The sequence below is a fragment of the Zalophus californianus genome, chromosome 9, assembly GCF_009762305.2.
Source record: "Zalophus californianus isolate mZalCal1 chromosome 9, mZalCal1.pri.v2, whole genome shotgun sequence".
In the NCBI taxonomy this organism is placed as follows: Eukaryota; Metazoa; Chordata; class Mammalia; order Carnivora; family Otariidae; genus Zalophus; species Zalophus californianus.
The window spans coordinates 13,382,913-13,402,862 of NC_045603.1; positions in this window are offsets into that span (position 1 = coordinate 13,382,913).

The window sequence follows — 19,950 nt, forward strand, 5'->3', positions numbered from 1 at the left end:
ACCTTTCTCAAAGCCCAGAATGTATTTAACACAAGATTTCTCAATCAGACCATCCTGGTCCGACCGGAGCTCTGTCTGTGCCCTATCGTACAAAACCTCTAGCTGGTTGTGCCGATCGCCACTCTCTCCAATGCATCAGCAGTCCACAGAGATTTGCAATAACTGGAGTGACTGTATAATTCATCACTCAAATCAGGGCACTTTGGGAAGTCAAAGTGGACACTATTATAGCTACACCAGGAAAACAAGCTCATTGAGGACCATCCATCCCGATCAATAACCCTATCAATAACTGACTTAAGCATTTGTATATTCTTCCCCTTGACCTCCGTCCGTGTTTTCCAAGTCAGGTTAGGCTGTATGATCAGGCCCCGGGTGCCCTGACTCAGCTCCCACTGGTTACACTATGCGCCTGCACCACGCTCCCCATGTCACAGAGGCTGACTTTCTCATGATTGCTTGTGACGTCGTATTCACTCCGAGACTACAGGCTAGAAGACAGCAAGCACTGGGTCTCTCCTTGTCCCTAGCACAGTTCCTGGTATACAGTAGGCTTCTAATAAACCCTTGTTTTGCACTTGAATGGGGAGTACCTACCATGAAACCTGGTTCACTGGTGACCCAATTAAGACCTTCAGATAATGGCAGTAAAGTTGATGACAATTCACCCACTCCTTCATTTTTCTATTAATTTAAATAAATACCGACTGAGCACCTAATTATCTATCAGCCACCACACCTTTATTTGTGGGCAAACCAAGTCTGGGGTATTTGGTCTCTGTTACTTTGTTTTTCATTCTCGTCTACCGTGGATCAGCTGATACGTGGATCTTATCCCTTTTAATTCCTAAATTTTCATTTTCCTTTTGCCATTTTTGCTGCCCCAAACACGACGCCTATTTTCTAGCTGTAAAGGCTGTATCTTTTTTAAAACTGGGTCAGCGGATTTTTGATCCCGATGCACCACAATGGGATAATATGATAGATTAAGCCTAGACAGTCACAATTAATTCCTTAACAGACTTAATTTGATTTCCCTTCTCCAATAAACCCAATTTACCTCAGTGAAGGTGTGACACGTCTGATTAGGCACAGCGATGCTCGGAGAAGCCAGCCTCGTGGAGAAAGCCTTGTGTGTGCAGAGCGATAGGAGGTCAAGGCTGAGTGGGATTCCTCCGCAGAGTGATTAGCTCTAATTCAGCAGAGCCTCCTGTTTGGTGGCCCGCCCTTTGCTCTTTAACTGGAGAGATAATTACGCGGGAAGGAGGTGGGGAAAGGGAGCCAGGGTCAACCCTCACTTAGCACCAGGACTACGGAGAAGAGACTAGTTCAGGGAAATATTAGACAATTCTCGAATGCTAACTCAAAGTCCAATTTCAGCTCCCGCGCAGTCCTACTGAGGAAAGAATGGGGTCTCTTCCAGGGCTGTGGAGATTGCCACCTTCCTCAAAAGCTTTGAGAGACACTGATTTTTAAGTCAATATGCCAAAATTTTTTTTTTCATTGAACAAGTGTTGATTAGACCTCTATGAGTGCTTGGGGCACAGAACTCTTGGTCCATACTGTTTTGACTTACTCTGGGTGTTGAGGGGAGTGAAACTGTTATAAGACACACCAATTCTTTTGCTAGTTCCCCAAAACTTTAGAGGTTGAGGGTTGCAGACTTTGGATTTCCCCCACCCTCTGGTCATCATTGTTAATTGCTCCTGGAAAGCCTTCAGGTATTCGAGAACTCTCGAGAACTCAAGAACTTGGGAGGGCAGTGTCCTCAACCTACCTCTCACTGCTTTAGCATGCCTGCCAGGAGGGGATGGGAGATGCTGACTCTGTGTTTCTGATCCTTGTTCCTGCCCTGATGAGTCGGGCAGCCTTAGGTAAGCTACTTAACCTCCCTGAGCCTCCGTTCCTTCCCAGGGTGAATGCAGATGATAGGACATGCCAGATCTCCATCAAATAAAGTAGCTAACAAAAAGTTTCGCTTTACATGTTCTCAGTAGGACCTACTGCCTTTCTTTTCTGGGAGTGGCGCCAACGATGACTGCCCATGAAAATATTTCAGACAATTTCCCAAATAAGCAAGGAGGCATCACGAGCAGGGGTCCTCAAATGATAGCAGAAGAAAGGAAGACAAAAACACCTCTTAACTGTGACTCTGTTGAACAGAACTGAATTTTAATTAAGCAACAAGATGGGAGACACCATGCATTTCCAGGCAATTATGGAGCACCATGGGGGGGTGTTGTAAAGGGGAAGGCTTCAGGCTGAGTGACTTCAGAAGCTCACCGACTCCCACTGAAACACAGTCCAAGATGTCTGTTGCCGATAGGGAGTGGTATTTGTCAATGAAAATAAGACAAGAGCTCTGGCAGCAAGACCAAGAGGGTCACCAGAGGGACCCAGAAAGCCGGCTGGGAGACTAGGAGAGAGAACCCACACGGGAGTGGGGAAATCCAGAGCAAAGATGGAGGCAAAGAGAGGAACCTAGCACAAGACCTCGAGTGGGAACACAGATCGTGTTTCAATGCTCATGCACTTCCACAGCCGTGCTCTCTATAAATAAAATGAAGTATGGTTTCCCTGTACCCATTTAATAGAAAAAAGTGACTGAGGCTCAGAGAGATTCACTCTACATGTTTAGGAATTCCCCCAAAGTCTCACAGCTAGTAAGTGATGACTGAGGATTTCACTCCAAGTGTTTGATTCAGAACCCACACTCCTGATCACTACGTGATCGTGAAATAGAATCGATATGCTCAGCCAGATGCAAAATTCGAAGGGACAGTCTCAGAAAGCAGGCAGGTGGAGGGTCAGAGTGTGGACCCTGAGTCAGAGCCCCAAAACTGGAGCTGAAAGGTGGAGAATCAAGTCACTGTGTCAGGCCAAAGCAGGGAGATGGTCCAGGTGCATGAAGATCGGCGGGGTCGCAGGGGTCAAGATGCAGGCAAGGAGAACACCCAGCCAGCAGACACTTCATATGGTGCCAGCCCTCGGCCTCAGGCCAGGGATCTGTGTACTCCCTGCTGAGAAGCGTCCTGTCCTCAAGCTTTTTAAGCTACTTCCTGGGGTGCTGCTTTGCCTCATCTGCCTGGAGCCTTCTTCCTGGTTCAAAGGCACAGGTTGAAAACAGACAACCCAGAGCATCCTGCATGTGGGCTTATTTTGCCAGCACAGTGTTCTTTAAAAGGTTAAGTTAAAATGCCTTTGGAGAGGATGGGTCCAGCCCTAAGATGTGGTGTGAGAGAATGCTGGACCACCAGGCAGGCTGGGGATTGAGCCCAGCTTTGTCACTAACAGCTGGGAACCAGGTGTGTCTGTTACCCTACATAGGGGTTACCCCACATGGGGTACATGGTAGGGTGCTGGGAGAGAGCTGCAGGAGACATAAAAATCCAACTTGAATGGCTTAAATAAAAGGAAAAAACAGGAGTAAACTGAGCTTCAAGTATGGCTGGATCCAGGCCTTTAGGTTATGTGATCGGGATTGTTTCTCTGCTTTTCTTTGTATTGGCTTCATTCTCAGGCCAGCTCTCTTCAACAGGCGGCCTTCAGAAATCCCAGGCTTACTTAATAATGCCTGGGTTCAAGTCCAGCCCACAGGAGAGCGTCTTCCTCTGAACACCCTCAGAAGTCATGAGATGAGTAGCTCTGAAGGACGTTTTTGATTACAGGATTACACCTAGAGCTGCAGGGCAAGTCAGCGCACCGTGAACTTCACAGAGGAACTCCGGGCTTTGTCCTTGCTCCTGTTTTTTCTGTCTATGATTCCTCCCTAAATGATTTCATTCAAAAGCTGGTCCCCTAGCTTTAAATATCATCTACATGCTAAGACCCCTAATCCATGTCCAGAGCTCCGACCTCTCTCCGGAACTCCAGACTCAGGTATCAAACTGCCTCCTTCACACATCTCTACTTACCTGTTAATCATTTCAAATGTAAGTTTTCAAAATAGAAGAGTCCATTCTCTACCCCAGGCCCACACTTCCTTTCATCTTCCCAATTTCATTAAATGGCACCACCACCCACCATGTTGCTGAAGACAGAAGCGTAGGGGTCATCCTTGAGTCCTTCTACCTCTACACTTGTCCAATCCAACAATCTTTTTAGCTCCTCCTGCAAAACGCATCCCACATCTAATCACTTCTCGCATTTGCAGTATTCTCCTAACTGAATTCTCGGCTTCCTCTTTTCTTCCTGTAGTTCATTCTCCGCAGCATCTTGAGTCATCTGTAAAAGACATAAATCCCTCTCCTACCAAACCCCTGCCCCCAGTGGCATACATTCACTCAGAATAAGATCCAAATTTTTTTCTATGACCCACAAGGTCCTACCCGATACAGTCCCCACTATCACCTCTCTGCTTTGATCTCGCTTCACACACTCTTGCTCACTCTACTTCAGCCATACTAATCTTGCTGCTTCTTGAAGACGCCAAACTAGTTGCTACCCCAGGGGCTTTTCACCTGCCTTATCCTCTGCCTGGAACACTTGCCCCTGAGAACTCTCACATGGCTTGCTCTCTCACTTCTTCAGTTTTCTACGTCATTGACCTGCCTCGAAGAAAATTTCCCTGCCGCATATTCATCTTTTCCCATCTTTCCCAGCCAAATTCTATTACCTGATTTTTCTGGTAACATTTATCTCTTCCATAAATCATATATGTATTTATTTCCCCTCTTCCCTACTAGCATATAGACTCCATCAGGACAGGAACCTCGTCCATCTGACTCATCACTATATCCCTAATACCTATGACGCACATGGCAGGAGCTCACTAAGAATGAACTGATAGTGGAGGATGGGTAACTATTTAAAAAAGAAAATGAGGGCGAATTTATTGGCATAGGGAGAAATGAGTGTCGGGCAGGTGCTGCCCCCAATACATCCCTATCTAAAAATATCAGATAATCAGATCAGCCCATTTTCTGAGAATTTCCAGCAACAAAGAGGTACCACACATAGTTACACACAGAGGAGTCCATCCAACCTTTTCCTAACTCACCCAAAATGCGAGATTTATGAGATCCTTTAGGTTCAAGAACTATGACGGAGGTTGATAAGAGGGCAAAGGTTTGAGTCTATGTGGAGCCTTGGCTCAGAAGTTCAAAGGTGAGCAAGGAGTTTGTGGAGGAGGGGGCAGGGGCTGTAGCCACTCACACAGCCCCCATCGTGCATGTCACATGAGCAAGAGAGCATGTTGCTTAAATATTTTCATGTTCTTTGTTTACGCAAGAAGAACTATAAGGGTGGGTGTTTAAGATGGCGAAGGTGAGGGTTCCATCATCCTGAATGGGACTGATTTGATTCCCTACCTAAAGGTTGAACTACTTAGAATGCATGAACTAGATCATTCTCTTCCTATTAATACAACAGAGCAGCCTAACCTATTTTCAGATTGCGTGACACCTTTTTTTTTTTTTTTCCTCCTGAAGCTTGATATCCGGAGTCTGATTTTAAGAGCAGGTGATCAGCAGTGTGGCCTCATTTGCAATGATGAAGGGCTGAAACTGTTCTCACCTGTTTTCTTTACTCTTTTTCAATCAATTACCTTGAGATTTTAGAGGTAGCTTCATCGATTGCCCCAAATCTCCCCATCCACCCTTCTATCGATACTGAGTTCAAGGTTACAGGAGGTACCATTTGTCTTATTGATGTAATTCCTCCTTCTATTTCCACTGGCCTACCCTGGATCAATTCTATTAATAATACAATTGGTATCTTTCCACGCCCTGCCCCTCCCTCAATCCCCAAATATATTTCAGCCTTTGCCTCCCCCCCGGTAAAAGCATTCACTCTGCCAGAACATTCTGACACACTGCACTCTCAAGAATGAACCCTCCCTTGATTGTCTCTGAGCTGAGGGTATTCAACCTTCAAAAAAATGTTTCAAAAACTGTATGGTGTCTTTAAGAAGGTACAAGCTTAGGGAGTCTTTCTTTCCAATGTTTACATGTTCTTTTCATTCCACAGATTTCTAAAGTCCAACCTCGCTTTATTTACCCTTCTCCTACGAGCGATTATTGTTTTTATATATTTCAAACTCCTTTTTCTACTGTAAGCTTCTTGAAGGTAGATATTTTATATCAGCCACCTTGGAGTCTCCCCTAGGGCTCTGCAAAGAGCTCGGCGCATAGGGGACCCTCACTAAGGATTTGGAGAATGCATAAGTAAGTGAATTGTTCAGGTTTCCACAGGGGCACAGATGTTCTTCTCCTACAGATTTTCCAGAACATAGTCTCAAAATGAGTGGGCCAACGCCACTGGACTGAGCTTCTAAGAGACTGGGTGACCCGCACCTCCGTATTCCCAGGAACGGGCCAGCACAGCTCATGACACAGAAGACTAAAGGTCTGTTAAATGGGAGAACAAGAGCAATACTTTTAATTATATATTCATTAAAGTGAAAAGTTGCATATAAAGCTCCTTGGATTTCACAGGATGCTAGACTCTCTGCTGAGAAGAGAAACTTGATGAAGGGCCCTTGATGAGTTCCTACGGTGCCCTCCCCTCCCCAAAGGATAAGTCCAAATCCATGGAACCTGCAGATGTGACCTTATTGGGGAAAAGTCTTTGAAGATGTAATGTAGTTAACGATCTTGAGATGAGACCACCCTAGTTACCCAGTGGGCCCTAAGTCCAATGACAAATGTCCTTCAAAGAGACAGAAGAGGAACACAGCAAAGAGGAAAGGCCATGCGAAGAAGGAGCCAGAGATTGGAGGGATGTGTGTCACAAAGAAAGGAACACTACCGGCAGATCCCCAGAACCTGGAAGAGGAGAGGAAGGGCTCTCCCCCTAGAGCCTCCAAAGGAAATGCAGCCCTTCTGGCCTCCAAAACAGGGAGAGATTACGTTTCTGTTGTCTTAAACCCCCAAGTGTGTGGCGGTGTGTTCCAGAAGCCTCAGGAAACTCACACAGGCAATTACACCACATTTTCATCCCACTGGATCCTCTCAACATTCAGTGCCTTCATTTTTACAGAGGAGGAAAGACAAACACAAAGAAGTAAAGTGACACCCGTGTCACAGTTTGTCAGTGACCAAGCTGAGCTTTCAAACAAGGTTGCTCAGGTTCAACAACAGCTCAGTAGGTCTTCATTGAAACCAGGCTTTGCTCCCAGCCCAGGGGAGGCTCCGGGGACCCAGACTCAATAAGACAGGAGATCTACTTTGGAGGAGCTTCCAGAGAATGTACTACCATATGCCAAAGCCCATGTTCTTTCCTCTGTACAGGTTGTGAAAAAGCTGTAGTCCACCTTATACTCGCCCATTCTTTCTTTCATGCTTTGCTTTCCAGCCTAGAGAACCTGCGTGCCAGCAAGTCATCTACGTGGTCCCCCTGGGATCCCAGATGCAGGGAAGGAAAGGAGGAAGAAGAAAGGGAAAGCTGATTTAGCAGGAAGGGGTAGCAAGGGAATTGTTCTAGGATGGAGGGCACTGGCTTACCTGATATACACCTGGCTGCCCGTGCTGCCCTCTGGAGTGACAGGGGTGTAAAAAAAAAAAAAAAAAAAAAAAAAAGCTCATTCTGTCTTCCCTGGGAATTCCTTCAGACATTTCCAAACGGCTACCGTATGTTACCTATGTGTACTCTTTCTCAGGCTAACTCTATCAGTGGTATACTGCTTCGTAGTTTGTAAAACCCTATCACCACATGTTACCATGTTCAACCCCTTCCACAAGATAAGGAGGTACAAATGTTTTTTTCTTGCTTTGTAAGAGAGGAAATAGTTTCACAGATGTGCAGTGATTTTCCAGGTCAGAGGCAGGATCCAAACCCAAGTATTCTGAATACATGTTCCCCTACATCCACACATGAAAATTTAGGGGCAGAGATACTTTGTATCAGGGAATGCTAGTCCCCTGGTATCCATTCTTGCCTTCAGATTTTAGCTGGGCACTTGGCCACTCAAAATAAAAACATTTCCTAGCCTCCCTGGCAGCTAATTATGGCATGTGACTAAGAGACAGGGGCAGAAAGTTGCATCCAATTTCTAGGACAAATCCATACATGGAAGAACTATGTCTTCTCTTCCCTCTGCCCTTCCCACTCCTCGCTGGAATGCTGATGTGTTGGCAAGACCTGGGCAGCCACCATAGACTACTAGGTGAATGCTGTTTTGAAATACTGAAATAGTTGCTAGAAAGGATCTGGGACACAGTCATCAAGTAACTGCCTTCCACCTAGCATTATCTATATTCACCTATTACATAGGGGAAAAGTGAATTTCTATCCATTTTGTGCAATCTAGAGGTCTCTGTTATTTTCAGCCAAACCTAATTTTAACTGATACAGTTCCTAAACTTACAAGGAAACCAAGTAGTTTAAAATCTCTGGATTTTAAAGATTCAGGTGGTTTGCCGGGTCTTTTAAGTTTCCTAAAACTGCTTTCACTGCCTGAAAACTGTGAGGGAAGTTAAAATCAGAATTGTACGAAGCCACAGAACGGTTATGAGGAGTCAGGATTTTATTAAGAAAGAATTATCTACATCAATACGGAGGCATTCTATTCTTTCAGGTCTTGCTACAGGTTGAATTATTGCCTATTATAGAAACCGGTTAAATAATTGCGTTTTGTGTAGTCTGCTTATTTCATCCTTTTTTGTTCCAGCTTTATAGAGATATAATTCACATGCCATTCAATTCACCAATTTAAAGTGCACAATTCAATGGTTTTTGTAGTCACAGAGTTGTTGCAACCATCGCTACAGTCAATTCTAGTACATTTTCATCATTCCACAAAAGAAACCCCATGCCCTGTAGCAGACACTCCCTACTCCCCCATCCCTCCTCAGCCCTAAGTAATCACTACCCTGCTTTCCATCTCTGTGGACTTGCCTGGTCTGCACATTTTGTATACAGATCTCTCCTGACTTCAGATGGGGTCACTATTCGAATAAACCCATCCTAAGTTGAAAATGCATTCACTACACGTAACCTGCCAGACATCGCAGCTTAGCCTCGCCTAGCCACAAACATACTCCAAACACATTAGCCTACAGTTGGACAAAATCCTCTAACACAGAGTGTCAATAGCTCATGTAATTTACCAAATACTGTACTGAAAGTGAGAGACAGAGTGGCTGGCTGGGTGCAGAAGGGTTGTCCGTGTGCAGGTTGTTGACCTCGTGATCACATGGCTGACTGGGAGCTACAGTTGTCTCTGCCCAGCATCAGGAGAGAGGATCTCACTGGCCCCGGAGAAGATCCAAATTCAAAATTCAAAGTATGGTTTCTACTGAATGCCAAGCATTTTTCACACTATCATAAAGTCAAAAAACCCTAAGTTGAACCATCCTAAGTCAGGGACCTTCTATAAAGGGAATCGTGCAATGTGGACTTTTGTGTCTGGCTTCTTTCACTCAGCACAATGTTTTCGAGGTTCATCCATGTTGTGGTGCCTATCAGTACTTCCTTTTATTGAAAATAATATTCCACCCTCTGGATATACCACATTCTTTTTATCTAATCATCAGCTGCTGGACATGTGGGTTGATTCCACTCTGGGGCTAGGGTGAACAAGGCTGCAATGGACAGTCACCCTCGAAGAGGCCTCTTACAAAGCTCCTACGCTCTTATATAGCAAACCGCATTCTAGCATTCTCTGCGTTACAACCATTAGTCTTAATTTCATTTCTTGATAATTATTTTAGGATTAAATATGCCCTTTCTAGTAAACTGGTGTTACAATCACAGCATCATGGAACAAAGCAACCCGTCCCTAGGGTTTGAGATGGACAGCACCAAAGTTACTGATATGTACTAAGTAACGACAATAACGGCCACCAGCTGTTTAGATTCTCCTGTTTATTACTTCCTATTCATTCAGTTGATGCACCTAATTTATCTAATAATTCCCCTATTGTGGGTGGATTTGGGTTGTTTCTATTTTATTTGTTTTTAAGATTTATTTATTTGAGAGAGAACAAGCATGAGCAGAGGAGAGGGGCAGAGGGAGAGGGAGGGAGAGAATCTCAAGCAGACTCCCCGCTGAGCACGGAGCCTGATGTGCGGCTCGATCTCACAACCCTGAGATCATGTCCTGAGCTGAAATCAAGAGTCAGCAGTTTAAGTGACTGAGCCACCCAGGCGCCCCTGGGTTGTTCTCACTTTATAACATGAAGGTTAATCCTTCAACAACCATTTCCAAGCAAAAGCTTTTTTTTCTTTCCTCCAGAAGTATTTACTCAGGATAAATTCACAATCCTGGTAAAAAAGATAAAGCCTCTTCTGGTGCCCATGCTTAGTTGCCATACTGACTTATAAAAGTATTTAGAAATATCCAGTAGAGCACACTTTACCAGGAATAGGTGCTGACTTTTTAAACCTACAAATTTTATCCATGAAAAACACAAACTCCTCCCTAATGCCTTAATTTGCATATCTTTGATTACATCTTCATTGTTTTATTGAGGAATAAGGCTGGGTTACCTCAAGGAATCTTTGTGAAAAACTGAAATCAAATGAACACAAACTTTTGACTGCATATCCTTGTGAACCACTGACTGAAGGGGTGATAACATGCTTAAATGTTGGATGTAAGATGATTAACATGCTTAAATGTTGGATGTAAGATGATTAACATGCTTAAATGTTGGATGTAGGATGATTATGTGGAACAAGAGCAAGCCTCAGTGGAATTTTCCAGAAATGGCTGCACAACTCAACCCCATTGAATGTTTTATCTTCATTAATGATTTGGAAGAAAAGAGTAAACAGCCCTGAAATTAACTTCACAAATGCCTGAAAACTGAGAGAACTGTAAATAGCAATGAATAATAAGAAATTACCCAGGGACCAGAAAGGTGAGAACTCACAATATATAACAGCCAATCCATCCTGGAAAAGAAGGCTGCCAGATCAGGAAAATAGAGTATCCGGTACAAAAGTAAGGAGGTGCTACAAGCCCACATCCACCAGACAGCCAACGAGCTCATGGCAAGTACCAGGACCTGTCCGGTCCCCACGTGGAACTGCCTTCTCGATGCCCTGACCCCTCACATGTGCTGTTCCCTTTGCCTGAATATCTTATCCTCCCTTATTTACCCACCTGACTCCTTCTGGGATACAATTCAGATAGAAGCTACGTCGTCTAGCCAACCTCTCTGCTCCACCTTCCTCTGCATCTCAGGAGCATCCTGTGCCTACAGCCATTTTCATACTTTTAAGACCACATTTTGGAGTCATCAAAAGATAACTACTATGGTATACTAAATTATGACCCCCTTCCCATAAAAACATATACAGCAACTGGAATAGCAAAACTAAAATTCCACAAACAATATCTACACCACAACCAGGTGACTAGATATCCTCACAAGCACTATAATAAGACCCAGTGAAGGCAGACCATTGCTCTTTGTGCTGCATGGCGTCAGCCTGTGTATCTGTGTATAAGGTGGGAGAGCGAAGCAGTGGGGCATCTGACAGACTGGAACTAGAAGAACCCCCAAATAGCATCCCATATTCCTTAAGTACGGTAAGACAACTAAGAAAACAGTAGATGCTGGGAGACATTTGCCCCATAATCTGTGAGTGATGCCAGGGGTTCACACACCGCTGGAAGGGCTGAAGCCATCTATGACCTATAAACACTCCAAATTAGCTGCTCAACCTAATATGCCCTTCAAAACAAAGTTCCACACTAAGGACAATTGCTGAGAACAGAGGTGAAATTAATAGGACAAAGGCAACAGGAGCAAAGGACAAAGACATCCAGATGAATGTGGAGGGAGGAAAAGGAGCCAGGAGATGTCAGAATTCATAAGGCCTTGACTTTTGAATATTTCACAAAACAACAGAAGAGAGAACTCCAGAGCTAAAGGTAGAAAATCTTTCCTGACCACCCCCACCAAAGAGTGCTGGAGAATATATCTTTTGTAAAAATGAGCATCAGAAAAAGATCACACACAAATTCCACACAAAATTATTATGAAAACAGCCAAGTTAGAGCAGAATAACGTCCTTCCATATGATGAAAGAATGACCAAAAAATAAAATGTTTTTAAAGAATCAGATGAAATTGTTTATAACCTAATATTTCCAAATGATCTAAGAGAAATTAGAAGCAGGGGCATCTGGCTGGCTCAGTTGGTGGAGCATGGGATTCTCAATCTTGGGATTGTGAGTTCAAGCCCCACATTGGGCATGAAGCCTACTTAAAAAAAATTTTTTTTTAACTTAAAACAAATTAGAAGCAATAATAGAAGATGTGAGCTAATGACATACATCAGAATAAGAAATATTAAAAATGGAACAAAACTCAGGAAAGAATTAGGAACAAAGACAAAAGAGCATTTTAGAGATGGAGACTAAATGTGATGAATACTGGGTGTTCTACGCAACTGATAAATTATTGAACACTGCATCTGAAACTAATGATGTGTTTTTGTTGGCTAATTGATTTTAAATAATGAAAAAAAAAGGAAAGAAATGGAGACTGAAACTGAAAAAAACAGAAGAGTTGAAGAAACACAACAGATAATGCCTTAAAAGAAATAGAAGATGTAAAGGAGGAATTTTTAAGATACTGTATGGTGACTAACATAATAAACAAACAAATAAATAAATAAATAAATAAATAAATAAATAAATAAATAAATAAATAAATAAATAAAATAAATATAAAGACCTAAGAAGTAAACAAGAAAGTGACAAAGGCAGATGATAGTCAAAGATGATCCAACACATGTATCATTAGAGCACTAGAAGAAAAATATCCAAAGAAAAGTAACAGAACAAATCCTAAAACTATGGCTTAAAAAGACTATCCTAAAATACTGTTGTTTTTTTTTTAATTTGAAACTGCATTTAAAATGCCATATCCTATATCTAGGTACAATCAACCAAAGAAAACCGGCATAGAGACATATTCTAATAAAAGAGTTTGACTTTGAAGAAAAAAATGCCTTAGGGCGTCCAAACACAAAAACTAAGTCACTTATAAGGGAAAGAATATCAGATTGCCATCAAATGTTTTGAGAGTGGCATAATATGCCAGAAGACAATGTGTAACACTTAATATATGCAAAGAAAGAGAAGGCGAACGCTGAATGAATGAAGACAGTCCTAAAATACCACATTTGAATGATTCCACTTATTTAAAATTTCTGAAATAAGTAAATCTACAGAGACAGAAAAGTATATGAATGGTTGGCAGAGCTGGAGGGAGAAGAAAATGGGGAATGACTGCAACAGGTACAGGGTTTCTTTTGAGGATGATGAACGTGTTCTTGAACTAGACAGTGGTGGTGGTGGTTTCACAACTTGGTGAATACACTAAAAACCACTGAATTGTACACTATAGAGGAGTAAATGTTAGGATATGCGAATTATATCTTAACAAAGGTGTAAAATGAGAAAATAAGAAGAAAAGCAACGTGAGCCAAAGATTTTATATCTAGCCAAACTAACCTTCAAGTATAAAAGCTAACAAATGGTTTTCATCAAGACAGTACTCAAGGAGAATTGTTCCCACGGGACCCTCTTGAGTATCCTCTTGAGTATGAGCTTCAGTTTGCCAAAATCACACTAGTATTAAATATATATAAATGCTTGTATAAGTGTATATATATATATATACTTATATTGCTAAGACTATTATAAGGGAGAGTGTACAGTATGTAATGACCATATGTATGACGGCATAGCTATCAAAAATAGGTGGGAGACACAAACAAAAGAACAGACTCTCAAATTTAGAGAACAAACTGGTTGTTGCCAGAAGGGAGGCAGATGGGAGCATGAGTGATATAGGTGATGGGGATGAAATGTACATTGATAAGCTGAACAATGGGAATGTATAGAATTCTTGAATAATTATACTGGACACTTGGAAATAATATAACATCGCATGTTAATTATACTGCAACAATGTATGCTCAATTTAAAAAAAAAATGGGTGGGAGTCGAGGTGCCTGGGTGGCTCAGTCATTAAGCATCTGCCTTTGGCTCAGGTCATGGTCCCAGGGTCCTGGGATCAAGCCCCGCATTGGGCTCCCTGCTCCTCGGGAAGCCTGCTTCTCCCTCTCACACTCCCCCTGCTTGTGTTCCCTCTCTCGCTGAGTCTCTCTCTCTCAAATAAATAAATAAAATATTTTTCAAAATGGGTGGGAGATGGGGAGAGTGCCTAAGAATTAAATCAAGCTAGTTAATTTACAATGAGTAACTGGGAATTACAAGTATAACTTGGGGAGAGAGATGAGCAGAGGAAGAAGAGGTTATTCATTTGCAATGATGTAGATGGAACCAGAGGATATTATGCTAAGCGAAGTAAGTCAATCAGAAAAAGAAAATTATCATATGATCTCACTGATATGTGGAATTTAAGAAGCAAAACAGAGGATCATAGGGGAAGAGAGGAAAAAATAAAACAAGATGAAACCAGAGAGGGAAACAAACCATAAGAGACTCTTATCATAGGAAAGAAACTGAGGGTTGCTGAAGGGGAGGAGGGATGGGGTAACTGGGTGATGGACATTAAGGAGGGCATGTGATGTAATGAGCACGTGTATTATATAAGACTGATGTACCACAGACCTTTACCTCTGAAACCAATAATACATTATATGTTAATTAATTGAATTTAAATATAAAAATGTTTTAAAAAAAAGAAGAGGTTATTCACTGATTTCAATATTGCTCATTGCAGAGAACAAATAGACTGTATACAAAACCAAGGGACCATGGGTATTATGTAAAGCTATTAATTATACAGGTGGAAAAAAATAAATAAAGTGTATCTCTATATACCACTATAGTATGAATCCCAAAATATATGCTTTAGAGAAAATATGAAAGAAGAAATAGAAAAGCACATATAATATGCTCCTGTTTATTGAAAAAAGGGGTTATAAAATTTGCTTCAATTAAAAAATCAATGAAAGATAAATCATAAATTTTTTAATGGTTATCTACAAGGGAGGAAGGGAATAGGGTGAAAGGTACAGAGACAGAAGCTAGACTTACTTGACTATATCTTGTTTTGTGTATTTTATTTAGAGTCATGATTTGATGGAATTGTATAGGAAAATTATAAGCAATGACTACAAGTTAAAAATAAACTTAACAATATCAAAGATCTCTAAAAGCATATCCAATTGGTGGCAGAGCCACACAGAGAATTATTATTCCAAGTAACTCTAAGAGACAGTAATTTTAACTGTAAATCCTTAGTAGACTATACACCAAGGATCATCACATTATCAGAGCTAATGTTGGTATTGTTTTTCTGTTCGGTGTGTAATGATAAGGCAGATTTTTGTACTATTCTGATTCTATTATTCCTAATTTTCATGAAATCAATGTCAGATAGAAGAGATATGGATGTAATATAGAAAAGATTAAAGGGAAACTCTCTAGTCCTGACATTTGATTGTAAATACCAGTATAAATTCATGATGTATTTTATTTGTTAAAAATGTCTTAGCACTGCCCACTGAAAAGACCTGAAACAATGAAAACCCCAAAAGCAACGAGCATCCCTAAAACACAGACTGTACTTTTTTTTAAAGATTTTATTTATTTATTTGAGAGAGACACAGCAAGAGAGGGAACACAAGCAGGGGGAGTGGGAGAGGGAGAAGCAGGCTTCCCGCTGAGCAGGAAGCCCGATGTGGGACTCGATCCCAGGACCCTGGGATCATGACCTGAGCCGAAGGCAGACGCTTAACGACTGACCCACCCAGGTGCCCACAGATTGTACTCTTGAAATTTCATTTCTCAGTGGAAGAAATCAGGCTCCTTGGAGAAATGACTGACTCCGTATCTGGATCAGGAAATGCACAAGGTGAGCCTAAAACATATTGCCATACCGAGGTCCTAAGAAACTATCAAATACCACGAGAGTAATGTCAACACAGATCAGGAACCAAACTGAAGAGACTCCCACTGCCAAAAATAGGACCTTTTGAGCATCAATGGAGAAATAACTTCAATGGGTTAAAACACACTGAATTTATTTACACCCACAAGTGCATAATGATGCTTTAAAGATTTAAACTGACTGGTCTGTACTGGAAGATATTAGAAAACTCAGTTTACTATTTTTAAATACCTACTTTACTTTTGGGCAAGTAGACAGATTTAGAATGTTGCCATTTTGTAACCTCTAATTAATTAACATATGTAGGCATTGATCGTCATCACCAAGATCACAAAGAGAGACACTATTGCCTCCTGATGGAAGAGCCTTGTCAAAAATAGTAACAGTAATAATAATTAAACCTGAATCTCATCATTACCAGTTTATAAAAAGTATAGAGGACAGAGAATCATTTTATATATATAACAGGTGGGTAAAATCACTCAAATCCAGACCACAGGAAGTTATAAAGGACAAAAGACAGTTGTAAGGGGGGAGGGGGAAGAGAGAGATGGGGAAAGTATACATTAGATTTTAAGAGTCAAATTACATATCAAACAATCACAAGGTGTGGACCTTATTCAAACAAGTTATTAAAAAGTCACACTTATGAAAAATGGAAATTTGAACAATATCTTAGTGTTTGATGGGAAAGAGTTACTGTTAAATTTGTTAAGATATGAGAATGATATTATGGAATTTATTTCAAAAAGTCCTTATTTTCTAAAGCTATATAACTGTAATAATTCCGGGGGCAATTCTATAATGTTTGAGATTTGCTTCAAAATAATATAGACAAAACACATACACAGGCAAATGAGTACAAGAATACAGGTAAACCTGGAGAAATCAGAGAAAGATCAGCAGATGGTATCAATGCCAATATTCTGGTTGTGATACTGTACTATGGTTTTACAAGATGTTCCCACTGGGGGAAACTGGGGGAAGCATACACAGATCTCTCTGTGTCATTTCTTATGGCTTTGTCTAAATCTACAATTATCTTAATAAAAGTTCCAACTAAAAAACCAATAATATGGAAGATATTGGTGGAGGTAGAGACAAAATAAGATCAGTGAGGTTGGCAATGAATTGATAATTGTTGAAGCTGAGTGATGGGTTCAGGGATTTCATTATATTATTTTATTCACACTTGCATATGTTTGTAATTTCCTATTTATAGTTTTTAATGCATTTATTTTCCATAACCCTCCATCTGTGAACTTTTGAAGATAGGATTTGTGTATTATGGATGCCCAGTTATTTGCAGAGGACTTGGATGAAAGTAGGTTGGTTAAACTCATGAAGGAATGGAGGGAAAAACAGTTACAAATGACTGCAAAAATAGAAGGAAAAATACATCAAACTGATGAAGCCTTCAATCCCAGATCTGATACCAAAGCCCAACTGTTATCAATTAGTGGCAAGCTAATGATTGGATAACAGAAGTATGGTAGACAACTGCTTACCAACATCTGATTCCCCACCTTGGTGGTGGACTATAATTCCACTGAAATCAGTTTTGTTGTGCGACTTCCTCTGGCCAATGACGGATGATTAGAAAGTCATTTGTGTCACTTGTAGAATAATCTTTCAGAGACAGTCCACCATGTTCCTTCTCTTTGTCTTGGGCGGGGAGTCCAGCAGAAACCACTCCATTCCAGTGTGTGGGTCTTGAGTCATGTGAAGAGGAGGTACAAGGGAGTGACCAGTATGTAGGGTGTGCAAAAATAAATAAATAAATAAACCTTTGTTGTTCAACACCGCCAAGATTTTGGAGCTATTTGTTATTAAACTATAAGTTAGCATAACCTGATGGAGAGGGCTATGGGGTTTGCTTTGTTTTAGTTGAGCAGGAGCAAGGACAGTAAAGTCTGGGCTTGCGGTAGCCCAGAACAGAGCTGGTGAGAGGATAAACCAGAACAGAGGCGGCGGAAGTCAATAAAGCCAAGATGTTATAGAGGTAGACTCCGCAAGGCCGGGAAAATGAATAGTGGGCATGAGGGAGGGAGAGAGGCAAGGATGCTCCCAGGAACGCGGTACGAATGGCGCCACCATTACTCAGGAAGGGAACACCGGGAGACAAGGGGGAGGCTGTTACTGAAGGGGAAGATGGGGACGACTTTGGTCTTAACTTAAAAAGGATCAAGGCAGACTAAAAATACACTCTTTATACAGTCTAGCTGCACAGTAAGCAAAGCAGACTCTCAGCACTGACTGTGCGTATGGGAAGGGTGGCGATGTGAACGAAGGCCCCCCACCCTGGCCTCCAAGCTGGGCTGGGCTTGCAAAATCCCTGACTGATGGGCTCATGCCCGTTTCTCAAGCTTTGCCAGGAAAGGCGATTTCCCTGACTTCTCCAGGAACCCAGCAGTGTCTGACAAGGCCAGTGGTCAGCAGGTTTTCCCCTTGGTAAGCAGACAGCATTTGCCCCCTGGGGTAGGCAGACCACAGAGCATTAATCAATAATCACTTTTATCAGGGCTTTCAAGAATTGGCTTTGGCGGTAGGGTTCCAGAATTTCTGAGTTTCAACCTTGAAAAGACCTCTTTCCAGAAGTCTCTTCTTGTCAAAAGTAAAACAAGCCATGAGAGATCTAAGTAATACATCTTTATTTGGTAGTTTCCTATACTAGCAATCTCTGACTGGTAGTATTAACATAAAGTAACAATAATAAAAATTATAATTTATTTAGCACTTTATTACATGCCAGGTATTGTGCATGAGGCTTCATATACACCACCTCATTATTCATGTAGCCCACACACCAACTGTATGAAGTTATAAAAATAATGTGATAGAAAACATAGACATTATGTACTGGGAAAGGCAAATTCTCCAACGATGACTCTTCTGTTGGCTGAACAAGGTGATGGTTGTGGGGATGTAAGCTTGGAAGAATCAGAGGTAAATTATTCTATATAATCAGAGAAGAGTGATGGGAAAGGAAGGAAGAAGACAGAGAAGATGGAAGGCAACACCTAGAAGCTGGAGCCCTGAGTGGGAGAAAGGAGAACACACACACACACACACACACACACACACACACACACACACACACACACACAGTTGGTGGGGCATTTGGGAATATCAAACAACCCGCTGTTTGTTGCAGGGCATACCATGTAAAACATCTCTGAATTCCCTCTACAAAATCTTGTAATGCAATCTACATTGCACATTAATGTTCTGAGAGTATTATATGGGGGGGGGTATAAAGAGGTAATAAGTCCTGCTTGAATGTTAAGGAAAAGCAAAAGCAAGGATGCTCAAGGCATTGTGCCAAGTGAAATAAGCCAAAGATAAATACTATAGGTATACATTATTAGTAGAATCAAAAAAAAAAATCAAACTCAGAGAAACAGAGTAGAATGGTAGTTACCACGGGCTGGGGGGCACAGTGGGGTGGAAGAAATGGGAAAATATTGATCAAAGGGTACAAACTTTCACTTATAAGATGAATAACTTCTGCGGATCCATAGTGATTACAGATAATACTGTATTGTTTCCTCGAAATATGCAAAGAGAGTAGATCTTACGGATTCTCACCATTAAAAAAGGTAATTATATGCAGTGATGAATATGTTAATTAGCTTGATTGTGGCAAATATTTCACAATGTATATGTATATCAAATTACCTCATCGTACACTTTAAACATATATAATTTTATTTGTCAATTATACCACAATAAACCTTGGGTAGGGGGGAGATGCTCATGAGTTCTTTACAATAATAATGACAGCAACATTTTTATCGGGCTGAAAAAAATCCAAAGTTCTAAATGGCCCCATCAAACCGTGGTGCATCCAGACACTGGAATACACCCCAGCAAAAAAAAAAAAAAAAAAAAAAGAGCAAGCTGTTGATCCAACAGTATCAAAGATGCATCTTAAATGCATTTTGCTAAGTGAAAGAAGTTCAGACCAAAAAGCCTCATAATACATGATTCTATTTATATGATAAAATGAAAAAGGAAAAACTAGAGGGACAGAAAACAGATCAGTAGTGGCCAGGGGTTGGGAGCACACAGGGGAATTTTTATGGTGATAGAGCTGCCCTGTGTGGTTCTAAAGTGGTGGATATATGACT